The following is a 25,683-nucleotide window of genomic DNA, read 5'->3' as shown; positions in this document are numbered from 1 at the left end:
TAAAATAGACCAATATTTCCAATATAATTATTGAAGCAATCAATTGGTGAAGTGATTCTTTCAGTTTTAAGTTTGATAACTTAAAGGAGTAGCTTTTTGCTTCGAAAGTGAGTTCAAAGCCGGAAAATCGGTCACTTCTAATTGGAATGTTTGTGGAAATCTAAGAATATTCTAAAACGTACTCTTGAATATTCCTAAAAAGAGACCATTAAAACAGGGCGCTGTTAAAAAATTGGCATCAAAAGAGTAAGATCATTTAATAGCTAAAAATAGTGTCAATCAAACATGTATTATAGCATTAGTTAGCTCTACAAAATAGTAAAAAAGATTCTTTGTAATTTATATGAATTTGTTTTATTTATTTCTTTAAGCCTTTTTTTTATTAACATTTTAAAAATTAGTTTCGGAATGGATGATTTAATACAGAAGAGAACCCAATAAATTATATACAAGTGTTTTGGAGCAATAAGTATAAGAGTGTCCTTGGGAGGGGATATATTTTCATATGTAATATGTATGATTATTTGTTATAGGCAACAAAAAAGAATTTTTAACATTTTGGTACTTCGATGTTACATGGTCCATGACCCTCTCCTCCTGCAAGCATACATACCTGATTTAAAACAAATCGCCTTGAGACAACCGATTACACCACATAGACTAAATTAAAAGACTAGGTACACTTTAAGTTAGCAAGGTTATCAAAATAGAAATGCTTTTTTGCCCGTTTAGCCCATCTTAGCTGGCTGAGAACAAGGATTTTTCTTGTATTTTCTTTTGGTCGTTTCAGGTTATGAAGTTTTTAGGACAATAAATTTTTGTCTATGTACCCACATTGAGCCAAATAAATGAATAAGCGAAGCTAATTAGTTAAATCTTACAAAGCCTTTCGTCTGAAAAAATTCAAACATAACAAATTTATTGATCCCCAAAGATGACAACTAACGATTGTAAAATTAACAGGCAAGGCCGTATCCAAGGTGGAGGGGGTACGGTATCTGTGCACTGTACTCGTTCACAAAAGATTTTTTTTACAAGGGGAAACCGTTTCTTTCCCTTGGAAAACTGAATTTCACCAGCTCCATCTAAACTTCAGTGATCTGACCACTTGTGTTATTTTGGACACATTAAATGATAGAAAGTGTAAAGGAGGTGGCATACTATCAGGAATGAAAGTGCCTGCTCAAAGTTGATAAGCCTACTTAGACATGCCGAGGTTTTTCCACGCTAATCGAGGCCTTCTTAGCGAAGATTTGATTTTGACATGAAATACAACTACTGGTAACAACTCACTGCAGTACCAAGCCGCTCGAGGCCAACCCAGGCACGAACGCTCTTCTCCCATCCCAATTTATTCAAATCTTCCCTCTACACCCTCCCAGGTATTCCAAATTTCCTTTAAATCTTTCCTTACGACATCATCCCATCCCAATCGGGTACGACCTGTTTTTCGTTTGGCGCTAGACGGTTGGCCGACAAGTATTTAAAACTTGTCGACTTGAAATAATTTCAAACAAGAGCTAAGAGCTCATATGGCACTTTTGACCAGGCAAGAAGAGCCATGAGCTCTAGCAAAATTCTAAGAATCAATAGATTAATTTAAAAGGAAAATCAGAGGCTTAATGCCGGTTGGGATTTAAAATAAGAGCTCTGAGTCACGATGTCCTTCTTAATATCAAAATTCATTAGATCCGATCACCCACTCGTAAGTTATAAATACCTAATTTTTCCAATCTTTCCTCTCCCTTAGCCCTCCAGATGGTCGAATCTAGGAAAACGACTTCATCAAGTCAATTTGTGCAGCTCCCTGACACGCCTAGCAATTTTCATCGTCCTAGCATGTCCAGAAGCACCAAACTCGCCAAAGCACTGAACCCCTCCCCTAAAGAAAGTGAATCTAGTACGGTTACGTCAATCACGTATCTACGACATTTGCTTATTCTACCCACCAAGCTTCATCCCGATTCCTCCACTCTAAGCGTTTTCCAAGATTTCCGATTTCCCCCTCCAACTCCCCCCCATGTCGACAGTTCTGGTCGGGATTTGAAATAAGAGCCCTGAGACATGAATTCCTTCTAAATATCAAATTTCATTAAGATCTGGTCACCCGTTCTTAAGTTAAAAATACCTCAATTTTCTAGATTTTCCAAATTACCCCCCCCCCCAACCCCCAAAGAGAACGGACCCGTTCCAGTTATACCAATCGCGTATCTAGAACTTGTGCTTATTCTTCCCATCAAGTTTCATCTCGATATCTCCACTCTAAGTGTTTTCCAAGATTTCTGTTTCCCTCCTCCAACCCCCTATGTGCCCGGATCCAATTCGAGTCGAAAATGGAGCATCTGAAGCATAAAATCCTTCTATATATCAAGTCAAACAGTTCGTGGTAACGAACTGTAGTAAGGAGCGACCCGGCTCAATAGTAACCGAAACTCGAAAAAATGGAATTTTGATACCAATAGTTACATCAAAAGAATCGAATTTAAATGCTAATTTTAAATGTATAAGCTTCATTAAGAAATCATCAGGTTTTTTACTGTCGTAAAAAGTTGAGAGAAAGAGTCAAACTTTAGCGTAGAGAGCGGGACGTTGAGGACGGAACAGCTTCATTCATATACGGAGTAATTTCTGTTCGTTTTAAGTTTTAATGTTGCTCCTTACTTTCAGTTACTTTCTATCAGAAACTTATTTTCCGATAGAAATCAGACTACTCCTCCGCTGAAAAATCCTTCCTCGCCAAGGATATATTCTATAAACAATTCAATCGTGGTGAAAATTTACCCTGGACAATTACCTTTAATATCTCCATACGTAAAATTAAGTAGGTTATGAGATTGCAAGACATAAGAAGCATTTCCTATAGGAATTCCTCCAAATTCTCGTGGTATAAAATTTTCCCTGAGAAATTTCCCCCTGGAAACTTCCTTCCCCATGAAAAATTATCCTTGTTGGGGGGGGGGGGGTTAAGTTTAATATTGGAGCATAATTCCCAATAACAAATACTATACATAAACAATAGGCGCTTTTGTAACTTAAAGACTTTTCCCCAGGGGCTATGGGGAAGGGGGTTGTTAATATCTCCAAAAATATTTTTATTTGCCCTTTCAGCCATCTAATTTTGCTTACCTGCTCATAAGAGAGGGAGAGAGTCAGTTCAAGGTAGATTCAATGAAACCTGTACATAAAGCTTGACCTACAAAACGGACAAAACAGAGTGATTTAAGCTACATGTTAACATATACAGCGATCATCATCAGTAGATTTATTCTACTGATTATCGATAACTGACTCATCAGTAGTAATTCTACTGATGAAGATCGCTGTATATGCGATAGATGTATCTGGGCTTTTTTTTTACTCTAAAAAAATGGATTTATCCCCAATTGAAAATTTATTTGTTCGTCATAGAACGACAGTGTGATGTAAGACGAGAATACCCAATTTAAGGTGTTACGTCAAAAATAGTCCATGAACCTTTTGAATGTAATACTAAAAAACTTTTCATATAATCTCAGTTAAAATTACCACCATTTAAACAGAAAAAAAAGAAATCTAAATAATTAGCCAACATTTTTGTTTGTGACGCGTTTTTGACCATACTTCTGTTTGTGACCCATATACAAATACCAGAAAATATCTCCATTTATTTTACATTTATCATCATTTTCAGGGAAGTTTTCCAAATATATTTAGATTCAAAAAGCTGATTTTATCTCCATCTCTATTTTCATCTCCAATCGACTAACGTCCTTCTTCTTTTCTAGGTTGAAAATAGGTTGAGCTGAGCAGTAAATTTCGAAACTAAATCTGTAAGGTCTGTATATCTGTTGCCGTCTTTTTGTGTGATAGCATTTATTTTCACAGAAAAAGGCGTTGCAGCAGACATGGCCCCTTATAATTCTAAAGTTTAAATAAAAACCAAGGGTTTTCAACCTTAAGTAAAGTTAATTGTCACTAAAACTGTTGTTTATTCTTTTTTATCTCCTCTTTTCATGATTTAAAAGAAATGAAACCCTTAACATTTTCAAATCTATTATATTATTTGCTCATCCCTTACTAAACGAATTTACTGCTCATCTAAGCTCTTCGATGAACGATTCAACGATGAAAGCGTTGTCAAATTCTTTGAGTAATTTTCTGATTTTCGAAGTGTAAAATCACCTTTAATCCCTAGTGATAAATAGATGAAACCCGAAAGTAAAATAAATTATAATAGATAGCCGAATGAAACTCGAAACGATTTAAAATTAGAAGGAGTATGGCTGACATCCACCATGTCTTCTTAAAACCAGGAGATAATTTGCGCTTTACTAAAAATAAAACAAAAAACAAAGAACCATGTATTGTCATTTAATATTCATATTCTGATATTTATCCGCACGTCAGATGAAGACGCACGTCAGACGAAGACTGAAGAGATGTCACACGCACGTCAGATGAAGACTGAACTCAAGTTTAAGCTGTGTAAAATTCGAGAACAAATTGATTTCTTCGTTACATAAAAAAAACAACCTATATATTAGCAGGAGATGAGGGAAGGGCTATGTCGTCCCCCCTGTCCCTTATTTTCAAATGTAAAATTATGTATTCATAATTTTATTATTATAATTTATTATTTTATTTAATAAAAAAATATTTAAAATTATATAATCCCGATTATATATATCCCATCTATTATGTCACTTGTTTTGTCTTATCGTACGCTAAGCTGAAAGAAACTAATGAAAAAACCGGTTTGTTCTCGCGTTTTACGAAGCGTAAACTTGATTGAGTGACGGATAATAAACAAATACTAAAATCTTTTCCTCGAAAGAAAAAAAACTAAACTGAAATAAAATTCTCAAATTTGGAAAACTGTTTTCCATGGGGGTGTATTTTCTGTGGGGAGGTATTATTTTACTTGGATATATTTTCATTGGGGGTATTTCCCAGGGGGAAGTAAATCCCAGCCGCCAGGGAGCAGGCAACCCTTACTCATAATACCTCATGTTTTCCGTATAATTTTTAAGTTCATAAAATTCCCCCCTTTCAAATATTTGACAACTCTTTGACAGAACTCAGCGTGTGCGCTTTGTCATAGCTATGAAGTTGTTTATGCACATAAAACTAATTCTAAAGTATGATTAAGAACCACGTGAAAAATTAAATCGGCACAAAAGATGCCGAATCAAGAATCGCAAATAAAACGTCGGACTGACGAACTTAGTTAACTTGAAAAGTGAAACAAACGCGGCTTTGGCGTACTTTTACAATTTAATCACTAAGCAGCAATTCATATTGAAGAAAAAGGGCGGGGTGGGAGCAGAAATTATCTTTCTAAATCATATTATGTAAGTTGAATGTTTGTACTTTCTTGTATTTTAGAGTCTAGTATTTCTTGCAAGTCAAAGATGTGCTCAAGTTCATTTTAGTAATAAAATAAGTTACAAAATGTCCAGAGCCCAGCTGAGAAGACAAATTTATTGTCTTCTCAGACAATGAAAAGGGAAAATCATGCTGAAGTGAAACCGGTTGAGAAGGGAAAATCATAAGATGGCTCATTTAATTGGTTTTAAATAGACAATAATGATGTTAGTATAGCCAAATGCTCTTTAGAAATTGATGCTAAAACTTAGTTCTATTGCTTGAAATGAAGGTAAAATTCTAGTTTATTGACTTCAGATTATCTTGGAAATTGGTTAGGTTAGGAAAATGAAACTTTCAGGAATGGGTCTAAAGTATATTCCAGAAGTATTTTGAAGTAGCCTACCTACCTCCACTCCTCCCTCTAGAGGTTCTTGACTTTTGATGACCTTTAAAAATATGTGTCATAAAGTGAAACCTTTTAAAATAGATCTTCTGCTTGAATGAAGGGTAACTTTATAGCAAACAGTATAACTGGCTTTCATATGAAGTGAGAATAGGCCTACCACCTGATGCTTTTTTTATGCTCTTTATGAATATTATAATTGCTTCAATCAGAAATCCAGATTTAAGCACATTTTAACCTAAACTAACCTTGTTATAGCCTACTCTTCTAATTGTATTTTTTCTTTCTCTACCAATGTTCTGAGGGGATTTCCTCAGGGAATAGTTTTGGGTCCTACACTATTTGACATATCCATCAATGGTGCTCCTTCCTTTATCAGCAGAAAATCAACTCTTTATGCAGAAAAACTGAGACTTTTGGACCAGCTTTGTCCTGTGAAGATCATACACTGCCAAAAAATAATCTTCAACTCCCTGGTCAATGGGCTGAGGCCTGGCTTCTTGAAATTCAATGTTGCCAAGTGGCATATCATTCACTTTGGCAAACTGAATCCTTGCTGCACTTACTTTTTCTTATGCCACCCACTCTCCTCTGTAAATAATGAGCAGGATCTTAGTGTCATTATTGACAGTGAACTAAAATTCAGCACTCATGCTAACAGGTCTTTTGCTGGGGCTAGTTCAACCATGGGACTGATTAAGCATACTATTTTCTCTCATTACCCTAAAGTCATCAGTTTTCTATATAAGGACTTGAGTGTCCTAAGCTTGAAGTTGGAATGTCTCTTGCTTCCCCATATTTAAAAAAAAAAGACTTAAATGTTCTTGCAGATGTACAGAGACATTACACTAAAGGGATATCTTGCATGTGGGAGTTTTCCTACACTTTAAGACCATCAAAGGTGGATCTCCCTACACTTCTTGACAGGGAAAATACAGGGGATGCTATTTTAGCCTACAAGTTATTGAGAGCTATTATTCTCCCAGCATTATTCCCTACAATTGGTGACAACTCAAGAACTAGAGTTCATCACTGAAACTTGTCAACCTGTCTGCAATATTGAGAGTCTGTGCTCAATTATTTTCACCATTCATTGTCAACAGTTGGAACAAATTATCTGATGAAAAAGTTAATGCTGAACCTGTTGATGTTTTCAAACAAAGGCTAGAAGATGAGTGGTCCTCTGGAGATGTCTATTGATGTCTATCAATACTGCACACAACCAAGCAGGAATCCTGATTCATGCTGGAAAACAGTAAGTAGGTTAAGGCTGTAATTTATGCACTTGGTCTTTGCCTAGATAGGCTATTGTTAGATTTTTAGATATTGAATAATCTGCCAAGTAGATGATAAAGGAAGAGGAAGAAACCAAGTAGCCTAGTTAGAAGGCTAACCACCACTTTGATAATGTAAACTATTATCCTAGGCTCTATGCCATCTAGCCATAAAGTTGGCCAAAAACATGCCAAGGAGAATATGTTATCATGCCACTAAATTTATGCTACCCTGTTTCTTGGGCTTAATCTTGAAAGATTACATTGCCTTCATGGGTCATTAGCCTACCTATCTAAATTTATAGGCTACATGAATTTTTTAACTTAAGTTAAAGTTTCCAATCTCTTTGTCAATAACTCGTGTTTTTTTTTTTAATTTCTAGCTATTATTTCCTTGAAATTCAAGCTGTGTTGACATTTTCCCTTGAAATTTAAGATACAGCCAATATTCACTAAATTTTACTTATTCTAGCCTACCTTTTAAATGAGGATGTGTTGGTTTTCATATGGATGGTGAAGTCCTCCTTTCACAAGAGTGCAGACAGGTTGGTATTATAGTCTCCTTTTGTTAGTTTGGTAAAATTCTAGTTTATTGACTTCTTGCTCTCTTGGAAAGGGGTTAGGTTAGGAAAATGAAACTTTCAGGGATGAGTCTACAGGCTAAAGTATGTTATGGGAAGGTACTTTGAAGTACCTATCTCCACTCCTTCTCCCTCTAGAGGGTCCTGACCTTTAAAAATATGTGTGTTATAAAAATGAAACCTTCCAAAATAGATCTTCTACTTGAAGGAAGTACAACAAAATTGTTTTCAGCTTCACAACTTTGCTCAATCCCAATTTATAAGGTTTTAAAAATATTCTAATACATTTCCTAAATTTTGAAGAAAAAAAAACATTGATATGGCTCAGAATTCGACTCAAATAACAGGAGTTGCATCTTCAGAACTAAAGGCAGAATAAAAGCAACTGGTAACTGAAAATTAAGGTAAAATTTTGTTTTGTCAAAATTTGAATAGGTATAGACCTGTCATGCAGGCAAATTTCAGGGCCCTCTAGAGGGAGAAGGAGTGGAGGTGGGTACTTTAAAATACCTTCCTGGGATATACTTTAGCCATTAGACCCATTCCTGAAAGTTTTGTTTTCCTAACCTAATTGCTTTCCAAGATAGCCAATTGTCAGTGAACTAGAATTTTACCTAAGTTATCTACTGATACCCATTTTTGTACACATTTATTTGAAGTACCTACTATTACTTTGAAGTACCTACCTCCACTCCTTCTCCCTCTAGAGGGTCCTGACCTTTAAAAATATGTGTGTTATAAAAATGAAACCTTGCAAAATAGATCTTCTACTTGAAGGAAGTACAACAAAATTGTTTTCAGCTTCACAACTTTGCTCAATCCCAATTTATAAGGTTTTAAAAATATTCTAATACATTTCCTAAATTTTGAAGAAAAAAAAACATTGATATGGCTCAGAATTCTACTCAAATAACAGGAGTTGCATCTTCAGAACTAAAGGCAGAATAAAAGCAACTGGTAACTGAAAATTAAGGTAAAATTTTGTTTTGTCAAAATTTGAATAGGTATAGACCTGTCATGCAGGCAAATTTCAGGGCCCTCTAGAGGGAGAAGGAGTGGAGGTGGGTACTTTAAAATACCTTCCTGGGATATACTTTAGCCATTAGACCCATTCCTGAAAGTTTTGTTTTCCTAACCTAATTGCTTTCCAAGATAGCCAATAGTCAGTGAACTAGAATTTTACCTAAGTTATCTACTGATACCCATTTTTGTACACATTTATTTGGCAAAAATTTAGTGGTTTGTTAACACATGTTTGTTAAAGAAGGTATTTGCAGTTTCAACTAAACTTATATCTGTGATTGTTTGAAAATCTTATTTGACATTGTTAAAAATGTTGATAGGAATGGAAAGAAACATTAATCTGGGACCATCAAGGGAGAGGTAAGGGCTAGTTTGCATTGTCAGAAAAGTAACCATGATATATGTAAATAGCATGCAACATGATATCTTGTGGTATCACATTTATTTATATAGCATGTTTCCTTCAGAAAAGGTAAAAAGAAAAGCAAGAGAAGTTGCTTGTTCTTCAGGAAAGGAACTGCAATACTTGAAGAAAACATAAAATAAGGAATATAATACCAGTGATTTTATTTCATTTGTATGTTTGCTTCACAAGAAGCAAACTAGTAGATATTCATCAGTTCTATTTATCTTCTGACACTTTTGGGCTTCAAGGAAAGATGCCCAATAGCTGGACTGGTAATTCCACTTCAACAGTAAAGTCACAATTGTCTAAATTGTCTTAGTTAGTATGTGATTAGCTTGAATATTTGGTAAACTTTGAGTTTTTTTGTCATATCTAGATAGAAAGTCAACACACCATAGTCCTGGGTAAATATTAAAATCCCAGCAATACTTAGCAGTGGAGCTTAATTTATTCAGCTGTCAGTTAGACTATAAGATAAGCTTACTAGTTGCCAATTAGGATCTCAGGCATATGTACCCTAGAGCTTGAATCAACAAATTTACTAGCTATCAATATACTGACAACGAATATACACTGTCAGTATACACTGGGAAATTGGTTTAATATGTGTCTACCAAACCCTCCTTTATATATACACTTGAGCTTGAACTAACCAATTAGTCATTTAGCAATTGAGCTCTAGCAATGTGCACAAGGATATTAGCCATCTAGTTAGCTATTAAAATCTCAGATATAGTAGGCTAATTATTTCATACATGGTAAAACATCAAACAGTATATGAAGCTTGGGTCAATGTAGGCCACACAAAACCATTGTAAAACACCAAAAATTATGGTGTGCAATACACTAAATCACAGTGCATCCAAGATTTAATGCTAATTATAGTAAAAACACCTAAAAAAGAGCAGTTAGTAATAGTGATAATTCAAAACAAGGAAAGTAGAAAAATAGAATAGACCAAGTTGACATTAGACAATGAAAAAAAAAATGAAGGAGTAGACTCTGCTTATCTAAGAGGAGTAGGTTAAAAGCTATGAATATTGCTGAGATAGTTATAAGGGGACCAAGAGTGATGTCTGTTGGAATAAAATTTGAAATAAAATCAACTGGACTATTAGGGATTTTCTGGTGGCAATCAATAAATATTTAGGTATAATAAAATAACACTGAGGAGTGCTTGCATGGTAAGGGGAGAGTAACCAGAGACTGGATACTTGATGGTAGAAATTCATGGTATCCAGACTAAGCTAAATTTAGATTTTGTTTAGCAATTATATGCTCAACTGATGATAGGTCTGTATCTATGTAAAGGCTATTTGAAAGTGTATAGCTGAGGAAGCCAAAATCTTGGTTTGACTGCTCTATTCTGAGGAGACTGAAGACACTGCAAAAGAAATTTGTTGGTGTCTCTCAACACCAAGTAGCAATATGACAAATGTGGAAACATTGAAGTGTAATACAAGATAAGTATTATACCTGGTGAAAGATAAGAATGTATAGCTTATAGGAACAGTGCCTTTCCTAGAATGTGCTTACCCTGGCAATATACACTGAGATTTTTAGTTATACATCCAACATTAATAATAAGGCTCTATGTCACTTCTCCAACATGTAAAGGTTACTTTCTCCCTGCTCTGTCTAGTCTATTTTTGAAAACATTCAAAGAAGAAGCTTGCATTGCTTTGTCTAGTAGACTACTCAAATCATTCATCCTTGTTATTAACTGGTGCAATTCTCAATAATGGGTTTGAGCTATTCCTTAATAATTTTGGCAGTGTCCTCTTGCTCCTGAATATGTTGGAGTAGAAAAATATGCCCCAAATCTTGTCTTACCAAGTTCTTTTTTGAGTCTACATTAGTCTAAGACTGGCATTCTCAGGGCAGTGATTTGTGCCCCATAAAAAAAGAATTGTTCTTACTGGTACTTGGTTTGTTGCTTTTTATATATCTTCATAGAATCTCTTTAATAACTTGGGCCTCAGACAATGTCTGTATATTTGATTGTAGGATTTACTATACATTTGAGCGGTATCTCTGCATCTTTGTGTGTCAGTATTGGTTTGTAAAGTTTGGTGTCACCTGCCAAAAGTTCAATTGTATTCAACATTGATGACTGCCTTAAGACAAGGGAGCAAATAAAGGTTGGATGGATTTTAAGCAATAAGAAGCAATCAAGATTTATACCCAGAAATTTGATATCTGTGGACTGAGGTATGGTCTTATTTCTATATAATAAATCAATAGAAGAATTAGGCTTGAATATGTAGTATGGCTGTTCTAAATGCATTGCTATAGCTTTTTGACTGTTTAATCATACCCACCAATTCGTAATAATCTTAAAGAATATATCTAACAGGTGAAAACACTCCTACAGTTCTGAACCTATTAGTCAAGGTATACTCGCCATTCAGCTCAAATTGATGTTCAACAATACCCAATTTTACATGATATGAAGGACTGTAAGTGCAGCAAGCTAAGGTATTAATTTCCCAAAATTCTACCTGCAATCACCTTCTCTCTAGGTACTAAAAGATGGGGAGCTGGAAATTACGCTCATAGAAAATTGCATCAATGTGGCTTGCTTGTGTGAAGCTTGATCCATGTCTGACTTGTGCATGGTCAGTTCTGGATATGATGTGAATCTACTCTCAAGATTGAATAAAGAAAAGGCCATTATAAGTCATTATGGCAAAGTTGGTTTTCTTTGTACGTTTACACAATACCCAACCAAACCATCTCAATTATCCTCGACATAGTCTACTACCTGCAAGAAGCATCATTCTGAAAAGAACTTGCGCTCTACTCACAGCGTTTGGTTCACTACATGAGATCAGAATTTTTAACACTGAATCAACAAATTTGTTTTATGAATCAGGATATTTAGATGAGGCTAAAAAATGCGCAAAATATAATATGTCTTAAAATATTGGCATATAAAAAGGAATTTGCTGCTCGAGTGGTCAACAAGCCTTGGAAGCCCAACCTTTCTTGATTTTATCAAAAGGTCCAGAGGAATCCATATTTGTACTATGCAATGAGAGAATTCTCCGCAGGATCTTTCTAAGGAACGCCTGGGACAAATCAATAATCTTTGTTTTATTACATAGGTTCTTCATGTTTTCTATCCACTTGTCCTAGGAAACTCTTTTGACACCCATCTCCCTCCAAGTTCTAGACCTACAAGCTGATTCTTCCGTCTTTTCTTCTACTGTGAGTAGCAATCCTAAAAGACATAGCCAGTATATTCTTTCAATGATATCTCTTTTTTAGGGTTGTCCTGGTTTGTGAGGACGTGTGCTTGGATCTAATCAACATTTCAAATAAACAGTTCAAAGGCAGGCGAAAAGGAAATCTTTATTTAACGTCACGTCGCATAATTTTTCTCAATTCTGACAATGAAGATGCTTTAAAGTCGTTTAATATTCCATTTGTCAGTGTAGAAGGAGTAAGTACAATTTTTGGCTTTTAGTTATTCATTTTTTTCTGTTTACTTTTTCTTCGAAATTTATTTGTATTAATCAAAAGCTTTTGTTGGAAAAAACTAAAAAAATTTCTTTGTCTATGCACACTGATTTGGATATTGTTCAAAAGTGCCATATAGCAATTCCCATACTTAGTTCCTTGTAGATCTTAAAAATTTTGGATTTCAAAAATTGATATAATTTAAAAAAAATTCTATAGTGAATGAATACTTAACAAACAATAAATAACATCCTTTTTGGCCTTGCTACAAGTATATCACCATACATAACAGTATATATGAATCTGGGTTTTAATAATGTATAAGCCTTATATCTGATTATTGAATTGAAGCGTTATTTGTCAGCAGTAGACTACATTTTTGTGGTCAAAATGGACTTACCCTAACAAACCTGTTAAGTTCCTTATGTAGATTGAAATATAGTTCTTAAATTGTTTTAAAGAATTTTTAAGTTTAAATTTTTTAAAGATTCTTATGATGATTTAAGATTATGGAATCGAATTGAATTTATCTATAACCTGTTGTAAATGTAACAACCAACAGAGTATAAGTGAAAAAAAAAAGAGAAAAAAGCAAAAGAAAAAGACAGACAAAGAATTTATTCTCTACATCACTGTTGTCTAAATGGATCTACTCTATTAAGCCTGTTAAATCTGTTACGTAGATTGAAATGAAGCTTTTATATATGGGAGTTTTAAGATTTTTCAGTGTCAAGTGAAAATATAAAGCAAGGACACAAATCTGTAAAAGACTGAATTATAGAAACTTTTTAGGCAACATTTAAGGGGATATGGTAACAGAGAATTTCTTGGGTGAATGTTCATAATTACCAAAAGATGCATTTTTATCCTTGTATTTTTCTGGGGTGTACTTTAGATAGCCTTGTTTTTGTATTACTAACAGTTAAATCTTTATACAATAGGCTACTAACAAAGCAAAAACAAATATTGCCTCGTATTTATAATAAATCCTGACGCAAACTAGGGACCCCCCCCCCCCAAAAAAAAAAAACAACAACAACTGTTATTACACTTCCTCTGAAAAATCTCATTCCCCCCCCCCCCACTAAACTATTAATAAATTATTCTCAAATTAATATGTGCCTAAGGAACTTGAGTGAATCCTATGCTTATGATCCATGCCTCACCACAATCCCCAAAACATACGAGCACTCACCCAATCACAAAATATATAAAAAAAAATCCCTTTTCACAACACACAAGAATAAAATCATTCAAAAATCAATCAATCAATATATATCTAGATTATTAGTTAAAATGAATGCTTAGCCTTAGTATTTAAAAACAAATACTTAATCTTGCTTGTGTATTTTATGCTTTGCCCAAATGGCTCTTCTTTTCCTTTGTCCCTTTTCTAATGGGATTTTTTCTAAAGCCTTAGGGTGACATAAATAGAGCAGGGCTAAGGGGATTGCATATTTTATTCACAATCTTTAATAGTTTTTCTTGAAAATTGATTGTTTTCGAGAATACAGTCTCTGAGAGTCATATGTCTTATGCTTCGGCCTTCTCAATTTGTGAGACCCTTGATGGATTGTGAGCTAAGTACCCAGGTAACCCTTTTTCACTTTTATGAGCATATCTAAACATTTAAGCATACCCTAATATCAGGTCACATCTTACATAAGGCAGGGGAGATTAGAGTATTTTGTTTGTTTCTTAAATAGTTTTGTAAACTATAAACTGGTTTATTTTTCACCCAAGAATTCCTGCTCTTTTATTACTTAGGATTATATATTAGCTCAATCTCCTAGAAGTTAAATTATGCCAGTGCTTCTTTTGAAGATCTTAATAGGCTGTGTGCTAATGAACCTATAGTCGAATCTACCCACAAAATAAAGACTGCGCCTTGTATCTCCCCCCATCTATGCTTACACATGCTGTCATCGCAAATGCTTGAAGTACAAATGAACATTATAGTATTTAGGTTTTAATTAAATGAAACTTTCCTGACATACTGAATGCTTAAGTAAAATCCTTGCTGTGGCTGTTTTATTAGTCTGCTATGATGGAACTTCATTAAAAGGACATTCTAGTTCCTATTTTATATAGTCTTTCTCTCCATATAAAATGTTTGTTCTTGCCCCTCCACCTCTACCTTACCCTCTTCCTGTCCCTTGCAAAAATAAAGTTGCGATCCTTTTCTTTAGGAACCACATAGAAGATAAACTGTAAAATTAAAAATTATCTCTATTTATTGTGAACTATATCTTACATGTTTGTTTTTGAACAATAATTTAAAGCAATATAAATTTTAGGTTGATCTGGTGCAGCCACTTTTTAGTGCTAACTATTTAAAGGGTAAAGTGAAGGCCCAGCCAAATGGTAACTTTGAAGGTGAAGTCAACTTTAAGCTTTTTTTCACGCATGGTGGTGCCACCGAACTGCGTCAAGCAGTGCTTTCTGCTGTTACCATGGGTAAAATATAAATATTGTTTTCATATGTTTCCACCTATTTTCTTTGCATACTGCATGGTTCTGTGTTGGCTCAACACTACATTTCAATCATGGTAGCAGTAACAGAATAGACAGTAGTAACAGACCAATTGCTGAAATTGAAAATATATTTTTCCGAAAAAATGTGCCCTTTTTTTTTTATTTTCACTAAATTTTTGTTTCCTTCTCTTACTTAGGTAGCCTAGAGTTCAGTAAAAATAACAGTTTTACTTCAAGTATTTTTGCTACCGAAAAATAATAAAGGAGCTATAGACTATTATATAAATAAGGACTTAATGGATCAAGCATTTGTTATCTTAATATTGAGACGAAATACTGGTTTTACTATCTTGGAGTATTAGTGTACCTTTGCCAAAAGACAGGCTTTTTCACATATTTGAATTCACACACTCACGAAAACTATTTTATTGTTGCTCTTCTTGACACCTTAAGATTAAGTTTTTGGTTATGAAAAACTACTTTTTAGGGGTTTTTTTACTTTTTTTAGAGGTTTTTGGTTTTTTACTTTTTAGAGGGGTGTTAGTTGGTGTATTAGCGACATCTATTCTAAAATTAAAAGCTAGATGGCGTAAATGTAAAAATTCCAGTGTGTGTACCTGCAATCGTATTGGGCTTTATAAATTTTAGCAGATTTCAAACCCAACTATTTTTAATTAAAGTCAAACCCACGTTTCTAAATGCAGTAGCTAGTACATTACCTTATTGTATACCTCAGAGTTTGAGAGATGTCAATAAATAGTAAGTGTAGAAATTATTGATAATCTATTTTGGGCGTTACGGATTGTAATGTTTCAATTAAAAGTTAAAATACTTTTGAGAAAAAAGATAAAAATGAGCTTTCTAGTAAGAATCCAAATCATATTTTGAATTTTCTGCAAGCAAAGTTCATATTGAGTTTTTCAACCCAGGACATGGAGGAAGAATAGTTTTTTGGGTAATTTTATCATTGACTTTATTGGGGTATATTAGTCAGAAAATTTGAAAAAAAGACACATTTTCTCATTAGATTCTGAAAAAAATACGTTCTCCTCGGTCTCCTCCTAGATTTTCATGATCTGACGCCACTGAGTATACGCCTTTTAATGATGATTATGTAAAATTTTTCCAAGGGTTAATCCTTCTGAAACGGAACTTTAAGCAGCCAATGCCACATAGTATTAAGTGAAACAAGTTACCTGAACTGAATTTGAATTAATTAAACTTAAGAAATACTAATACAACATTCTAATACTAATAAAACATTCAAACATTAATGAATCTTGGGTCTGCTTCTTTGATTTAATCATACAAAGTTAAATAAAAGCGTAAAAAAATTAACTGTTGTAAAATATATATTCCTCAAAAATTATAATTTATTTTTTAAAATCAAATTAGAAACGGAAATGAATTATTTATTTGTTCCTATATTTTCTCAAAACCTGAAAATACTGCTAGTCTCATATAGCCTTGAGCTATGTAGAAAAAAAAACGAAAATACTGTAACAATTAATAAAAACTGACTCACAAACAGATAAAAGTAAAGCAAACAGGAAATACGATTCATTGATACTAGTTGCGTATTATAAAGTAAGACCTCTATCATTTTTTGGTTAGTTTTTTTTTTGTATAGCCTATGACCATGCCATATAAGATTGTTAGAGGGGGGTTGAGGAGAATTTGTCAAACTGTAAACCAAATCGTGATAATGTCCATTAAGTTATTAATGTAAAAATGCAAAATTAAAGTCAAAACTATTTTCCTAGTAGTGCTAGTAGCTGGCATATTATCATATTATTAGACGTCTTTATGGCCTTTATCATATTATTAACGTCTTTATGGCCTTTATCATATTATTAACGTCTTTATGGCCTTTATCATATTATTAACGTCTTTATGGCCTATCGCAGGGTAGGAAAGTATTAATAAATAGTTGAAATTGTTGAAAGAAATTAATTTGGGACGTTGAATGACTTTCATATTTCAATTTAAAATTAAAATACTATTTAAGGAAATAGAGAAAAGTGTGCATTCTAGAGAGAACCCAATTCATTTTTGGATATTTTTGCAAGGAATGTTCATCTTGGGGCTTTCAACTTTGCTGGACACAGGGCATTCATCTTCTCCCATAAAGGGAACGGTTTTTTGAGCCTTGTTTTCAGGCCACGCACATTCAACACGGGTTGTGCAGATTATCATATTGAGTGCCATGTTCAGCACCGGTAAATGTATTCTCAGAATCTATGTTCAACCATGTTGTTCTGGCGTGTTACAATTTTCAGGAGTCCGTTTCCAATACTTTTGGAAATTGTAACATGAAAATGCCTTAAATTTTTGCTGGGTTGGACACAGAAAACCTGAAAACGATTTTTGCCGTACCTGCCCAAAACTCGCTTCAAAAACACGTTTACCTTAAAACACAACTTTGGTAACCATAACAAGGTGTTATAGACTAAAACAGGCTTATAGAATGAAAATGGGCATAAAAATAGCAATCTAAAAGTGTTTCTTTTGTTGTTTTCGCATCTCTCCTTCTGAAGAGCTGCTATTCTTGACTTTTACCCTTTGTTTTAGTTTTTAAATTTTGGTGGCTCAAAATGGTCGATTTTTCATCCAGTAGAGCCCCCTAAAAACAATTAGAACGAGTCTTGCAACGACAAACAGTTATTTTTGGTGAATGAACCGCCACTCAGTTTAGGCAAGTATTTTTAGAATAAGAGAATGTTGAATTTTGAAATGCTTAATCCTTGAGAAGCTTGGTTGGTATAGCCAAGGTATTAGGAGACAAATTGAAGACCATCCTTCTAATGTGTAAAAAGGCTAATACCAATCGAACATTTATGATATTATCTCTAAATGTGAAATTTTTATTACATTAAAATTTTCTTTTGTTATTGTAAATATTTGAATAAAAAATTCGTTGAACTTATTTATTTAATTTAGCTTAAGAACTATACTTCAATTTAAGAATATTTGATTACATCATTTTTATTATTAATAAATTTTAATAGAAAAAGGTGAATATCTAATAAAATGCGCTAAAGACATGCAATTAGGGTCTACTGAATTGTCTTGCCTAAAACCAAATTGGCAACAATGGAACATTTGTGTTTAGTCTAATAAGAAAAACTAGGTAGAACCATTGCTTGCATTTGTATATGACTTACAAATCATAGTTTAAACATGTCTTATTGTAGTTAATAATTCATCTCAATTAAAGCTTTGTTTGAGTTTCAATTCCCTGCTCTTAAGTTTATTTATATGCTCGACTCTCCTCTCAATGACACATTCTCTCGGAAATAAATGTATCATTCCAAACAAAAGTGTAAACATGTCTGAATATTATGCATTGTTATTCAAGGAGGTGGGGTGCAAATGGAAAAAAACATTGTTTCATGCTTAGATTGTAGACAAATCTTTCGTTGGATCTCTTGGGGATTCTCCATACTATTTTATTTTTGTTTCTCACCATTGTGTTTTCTATGCCAAATTGTTTTACATTCTTTTTAATTGTTTCTTGCTTATTGCTGTTCGTGTTTTGTTTTTAATTCTTGTTGCCTTTTTATTTTGAATTAGAAATACTAATTTTGCCCATCTGGGATCGTGAATGACATTCTTTAAAAATAAGTTTGTTGTCTTACCCTTCTATGTGTGACTTTTATTTCCAAAAATTGCATGCGCTCATTTCTAACTTTATTGAAGCTAAAGATCATGCACCTGATCAGATGTTTGATAACCCGCCTCCTTACGAAGCCCCACCTCTCCATATGGTTTCTTTGACGCTCCAGCTCCTGCTTACAATCCACCACAAGGGTCCTACTATGGTTGGTCAGCTCCCGTCGCTTCTGTTGCCTCTGGACCAGGTATACTAACTTAATTTTTATAGGGCTAATTATAATGCTCTCAAGTCAGTGGTACTCGACTGATTTCAGGGCATGGCCCAATTATACATTTCTAATGTCCAGATCCCCCCTTGTGAAGTTTCAATTTTGTTACTAAGAATGTTATGTGTATTCACCCGAAGGAAGCTTAAAAGGCCATTAGCTTAGTATATGTTTTGAGGCGTCCTCAAGGTCTATTTTATGCTAATAAAAAATATTATCTGTATAAAACGTGGAGGTGGCATCATCCATGTGAAAAATGTTATTTGTTCAAATTAAGGCACTTAAATATCGTCAGGTAAAGGGTGAACGTCCTGCCCGTGACCCACCAAAATATTGCCATACGGCAATCACCGGTGGTGATTGCACTCACGTTGGGAATCATGGCTCTAAGTACACATAGGAGAAAAGAGAAAGTTGTCTTTTCAGTAAGGCTCTGACAGGAGCGAAATTTTTCTCTGGATTTCAGTTTTCCCTTTAATCCCATATATTGAAATGTTCCTGTGGTGGTGAATATTTGGATAACCTCTGTTGTTTATTACTTTAGGCTCAGGCACTGTGAGGTCAAATAGGTTCAAGTTTTATCAGGCATTTTAACATGTTTTTTTATACACTACAGCAACAGCTAAGTAAATTTAAGGTTATTTTTTTTCCTAGACAACAGCTGCTCGGAAGACTCCTGTGTGAACCTAATGACAATTAAGTGATTTTTGCTTTCACGAATATTGAATGAATCTTTTTCTGTCTTGACCTTGAGTCACAGTTTTAAAATATAGTCCGCTGAACGTCCAAATGTTTAGAATAAATAGAAGCTTCTTGAATCTTCTTTTTGTTAAAAATCTTCATTAGGCCTCTCCTGTAAGGTCTTATCGGGGGGGGGGGGGGGTACCAGGTTTAAATTCCCCTTCTGTAATTTTTGTCCAACTTGTAAAAACTTAACAAAATACATATAGTTTTTTGGGTGCGTTTAAAAAATGCATAAAAACCCCTGGACAAAATACCCTCTCCCCCTCCCCCGAACAACAATGCTGGATACGCTCAGTTTAAATGTGAGTTACTTTTAGCCTTAAGGATTTTAAGTGGGGGAATAAATTTTGTATATGTTTAGTATGACCTTTACTTATGTATAACATCAATTTATACATGAAAAAAGAATTATCTTTAAACATGATCAAAATATTCGATGTGGTAATAAAGCTGTTTTCACAGAACGTACATAGTTTTCTGTGCTAAGTGATTAAATTGAGTTATGTTAAATTTAACATTTCGAAATTAAACAAGTCCTTTCACATAAGCTAGCACTAGTATCCATGAAACCATCATAGTCCTATTTTAAAGTTATCACGATCATCATAAGCAAACTATTCAAAAGCTATAAATGTGTAATGGAGATTCAAGTCCTTATCGAGTGTGAAAGGCTCATTAGAAAAAGTTCATTTAATTACAAGTTCCATTAATCTTCCATCTCTTCCAGAAAATTTCATTCGATGCTACTATGTATTGACTCTTTCCTAACGTAACAAATTTTATGTGACACAAAGTTATATAGGCCGCCGGAAGGACGGGCAGATGTCAGGTTAGCGGGCTGAAGAAAGTTAGAAGAGAGTTAAAAGCTTGTCACGAGCACCATTAACATATTGATAAAATAACGACATGGTTGAATTAGAGATCATCATCACTTAAAAATTAAACACGGGCAGATGAATTCAATCTTCCCAAGGCCCTTTGAACGGGGTGGTGCTTCTTAAGCTCCGGACACACCAAGCTATTGCTACGATGATTCCCTCCACAATTAGTGCACTTAACAATCTGAGAAGAATATGCTTGGTCCTTGTTAGTGTGATCCCCTCTACATTTGTTACCTTTAACAGGGTTCTTACAGCCCTTACAAAATGCCCAAATCCTTGGCAATTTAGGCACTGCTTAGGCTTTTCAATTGGGAGAGTCACTCGGAAAAGGCAATATTCAATCTTGATGCCAAAGTCGATTGCGATATCAGGTTCTTCACTAGTTTTAAAGTTCAGCTGCACTATTCTATAACTTCCGTACCTTTTCGTACTTACAACGCTGCTATCAAGCCCTGGAATCTGGGAGACATTATAATCAGGATTCATCTTGATAATTCCGTTAAAAGGTATTATCCATTTAACGGTATGTCCAGGTCGTCATCAATGACGACCGAGACACTCAGAGAAAGCGACCGGGACACAGGGAATGTTCGACTAGCAATCACCATCAACAAAGCACCGGGACACAAATGACGACCGGGACACAGGGAATATAAATGACGAGCGGGACACTCAAAGAAAAATTACATACCGGGACACAAATGACGACCGGGACACAAATGACGACCGGGACACAGGGAATATAAATGACGACCGGGAACCTCAAAGAGAAATTACAGACTGGGACACCCGGACACAAATCACGACCGGGACACAGGGAATATAAATGACGACCGGGACACAGGGACACAACTATAACGGGGACGCGGGGGGCACAGGCGGGATATATAAATGACGACCAGGACACAGGGATTATTCGAATAGAAATTACAGACCGGGACACAAATGACGACCGGGACACAGGGAATATAAATGACGACCGGGACACACAAAGAGAAATTACAAACTGGGACACCGGGACACAGGGAATATAAATGATGACCGGGACACAGGGACACATCATTATAATAATGAGGTATAGATCTGAATACGGATTGTTTTTCCCATGGACAATTATGTTGCATGTTCAAGAGTCAGTAAACCTGACAATCCATTTATATGCACAGACAATTGAACAGCGAAGAATGAATTTATTTTGAGTGAGATTTTTAATATGTTTCATCGATTGTTTTTAATTGAATGAAAGAGACATTAACATATAGTGTGTTTTCTTCATTAATTTGAGATTATTTTGAGTTAAGTAGCGGTCTCGTAATCTTTTTTGTTTTTTAATCAACAGCAAAAATAAAAAGAAAATTAAGCCTGAATCCTAGATAGAGCATAAGATAACCATCTAATAGATGTTTATATTCTAATTATTACTGGTGTAGAAGACATGCAAGGTCGTATCCAGGGGAGGGGTTTACTGGGTTTGACCTCTCCTGTAAAAGTTTTGCCCGAATCCAAAAAAAAGTCAGAAATATTCATATAAACAAATTTATGATACGTTTTTGAATTTTTTTGTACCCCTCCTCCCCCTCCGGTCTGAACAAAAATCTCGAATACATATTTGAAGACAAGATGCGGAAAAGTGGCTTGTGAGTGAAAATTTTGAGCCTAACTTTCACGAAGTCTTCATTTCCCGTTTGCCTAGCAAGAGCTAGAAAGTAGGACATTTTTAAGGCTTTGGAAAAGGCTTTGGAAAATTTGTCCGAAAATTTTCTAAATTAGTAAATTTTTTAGTTCTTCTGTTCCAGTCTCGGAGAGATAAACACAACGCTTAAACACGATAAACGCGAACTTCAAATATTTGCAGGACTTTACCATTTTTTGTACAGTGATACTGCCTTTGAGGATGCTTACAGTTTTATTTATTTTAAACAGAAATGGAAAAGACTATAGACTTTTCTTGTTCATGGATCTGTTGTGATTTTTGAAAGAATAAAAACTTCGTATTTATTTGTTTTCTAACTATTAGAAGGATTGCTCAGCCTCTTTCTAAGATGAGCTGGAGGGATACTGCTGAAAAATGAGTTATACTAGCAACAAAATTTGTTTTACACTATGATTTTTATAGTACATACACCTGTGAGCTCCAAAGGAGAGGTGGGGGGTTAAAGACATGTTCATATTCCCCTGAAGATGGTCGAAAGTTGATCCATAATTTCAAAGAAAATTGTGTAAAATAGGCAATTTTGTTTCAGATCTACAGGCTGCCGAAGCTGCAGGATGTCTAAACGGAGGTCAGATGGAGGATGGCTCAAAGGTTTCAACTGAAGCAGCTGCCGCTTTCCAAGGTGTTCAACCATCTGCTTCTAACTATCAGAACGGCCCTCCAGACTATGCTCCTCCGCCATATGTATGTTATCTTTTTTGCTAAAGATCGTTTCTAACCCTTTATATTTACGGAGTAATCTCAGAGAATCTACTTTAACTAGCCTAAATCGGTTGCTGCAATACAAAAGGCACTATAAGTCTTTTTTTTTACCAATATTGTACACTAATCTGTTCATTCTATTGTTTCGTATCAGACTTCGCTACCAAAACACTTAGAAATGAATGTGTTCTTTCTCTCAAAAATACATTGCATTCATTGTGTATAATATAACCTATTAGGTATCGGATTCGTTTTGTATTGCATGTTTGCATATTTTCTATGTGCTTGTGCTCGTTGTGCCTTTTCTTTCCGAAGCTCTCCATCGAAATATATTTTAACATATTTGCCATTACCAAATCTTACTGTTAATTAAAAGCATATACCTTTTGACGTACAGATATCAGTTTTAAAGGCCTTGAAAGGTTCACAAGAACCTCGAATTTTTTTTTTTATGAAAGATTTGTCTTGTATAAATTTCCAAGACAAATTTGTCTTGTATAAAGACTTTCTTTATCTTGACGTAAATACTTGTGAAACCCCACTGGCTGTACAAGATGTAGGCCTATGACAAAAACGAAGAACAAAAAAAGTACGAAGAAAACCAAACTCAAGTACGAAGTACGAAGATTTTATTGTATACCAGCCCATTTATAGCTGACTTGTTTTTAAGTCAACTAGAATATAAATATATGATGGATAAGAATAATCCAATTAATTTAAAACATGCTTTGTCAAATAATAAAAGATATTTAGATGATATTTTGGTCTTAAATTGTAAGGATTTCATTGATATTTCTAAAAATATATATCCATCAGAGCTTATTCTTGAGCCTAGTCATGGCGCTGGTCATGAAGATCATTTCTTAGATTTAAATATTAATATTTGTGATAATAATAAATTAAGTTTTAAAATGTATAATAAAACGGATGATTTTGATTTTGAAGTGATTAGTTTCCCATTCCCTGAAAGTAATATACACTCAAATATCACATATTCAGCGTTTTTCTCACAGTTACTTCGTTATGCAAGGATTTGTAGTAATTATATTGATTTTAAAAATAGATGTAAAATCTTAAGCCAAAAATTGATATCAAGAGGTTTTTCTGCAAATAAATTAACTTGGCAATTTAAAAAATTTAGTTTTCATTATAACGAACTTTTAAATAAATATCAAAAGAATTATCTAGAAATACTTAAAGAAATTTTTAACTAATTTCGGAGGTTCGAGAAATGTTGTCACAGCGCCATTTATTTTGAATTGTGTTTCTATTTGAGCGGAATTTTTAAAAAATTAGCCACATGGTAAAGATGAATTATATAATTGTTTAGTTCATTCAGGTTTTTTGCAATGTGTTAATATTTGTGATTTGGTAAAATTTATAATATTTAGTTTACCTATTGTTGCTAAAGGGAGGGATATATTAACAGGATAAGCTTGTTTTGGTTTTACTTGGTTGTTTTACATTTGCTGTTTTTTTTTTCATAGGCATGTATTTTGGGGGTGATACCTGACGCGGGGATGCCATGGATATTCTGTGGTAGCCACAACACTGTGCTGGGTAGAGAATTTAGAGTGGCGAAACCCTATATAGGCCAGTGTATTCTCCTGATGAGCCCTTATGTTGGGTGTTGCCTCTGAATTATTTGTCTATATTATTTTTTCTATTGTTTGGTAAATGACGACTTATACTTATTGACGACATGACTGCCTGTCCATGGATTATTCTTTATGGTTGATTGTGTGTGGCTATGCTGTTTGACCTATGTGATTGTATGGATGAGTAGGGTTAAGGCCTCATTCAAGTGCTGGTCTATATTAATCACTAATTTAGGAAAACAGTCTTCCTTTTCTCCTTCTGTCTCTTTTTTTTTTTTTTTTTTTTTTTTTTTTTTTTTTTTTTTTTTTTTTTTTTTTTTTTTTTTTTTTGTGTTTGTGCTGTAGCATTGGTGATTTCTCTTTTCATGATATACATTACACATACAAGTGAAAATTAATTATTGTTGATGTGAGCCTTAAATGCGGATTTGGAATTTTGTGAGACGATGTCACGAATTCTGATATAGTATGATGAATCTGTTTTAACATATTTTTCTTTTTACTTTCAACGATCCAATAAGACTGGTTTTTAGCAAAATAGGGTTTTCTGTCTTCTTTTTTTGAACTTTTAAGGGCCACGGAAAGTATCCAGGATTTTACACTCTTTTAACTCTAATTTTTTTTACAGAGTGAGGCGCCACCTAATCCCAAACAAGACGGCACCCCTTATGGCTTTGGTTAAGAACAACGTTTTTGGTAACAACGCTTTCACCCATTCTTCAAAGGAGTTACTATTTTCACAATTCTATTTATTAATATATTTCGCAATGTTTTATAATTCCTGTATTAACTTTTAGAGACTTAAGTTTTTTGCAGCAGTCTAGACAAGCAAAGCACTTGACCTGTCTGCAAAACTCTTTTGTAGAGTCTTTAGGATTGCTCATTTTTTTTCTTTGCTTTCCAACTATTGACAGGGTTTGGTTGGTGATCATTGCTCATTCCTGTAGCTATATAACTTTTAGGGACTTTCCGTTTGAGCGTGGAACAACCAAAAAACAGGTCCTTAGAATGCATTGAAACAACTGCACCCTGATTTTCACAGGTGTATTTCTTCATTAGTTTCTAGTGGAAAATGGGAGACTTAATGGATCACATGTAATTGTTTCTCACCTGTATCCACGCTGGGATACTTTTTCAAGTATTCCACTCAAGAAAATCGCTTCTGACATATAACATTTGAATATTTTCTCACC

The 25,683-nt window shown here is 34.3% G+C and overlaps 1 pseudogene; it reads left to right on the top strand.

Annotated features, from left to right (window-relative positions):
* Window positions 1-5,220: 5,220 nt before the first annotated feature.
* Window positions 5,221-25,268, top strand: LOC136035487 (WW domain-binding protein 2-like; annotated as a pseudogene).
* The last annotated feature ends 415 nt before the right edge of the window (window positions 25,269-25,683 follow it).

Source organism: Artemia franciscana, chromosome 14, assembly GCF_032884065.1.
Source record: "Artemia franciscana chromosome 14, ASM3288406v1, whole genome shotgun sequence".
Lineage (NCBI taxonomy): Eukaryota > Metazoa > Arthropoda > Branchiopoda > Anostraca > Artemiidae > Artemia > Artemia franciscana.
Note: the sequence above shows the minus strand (reverse complement) of the source record. Positions and strands in the feature narration are given on the sequence as shown.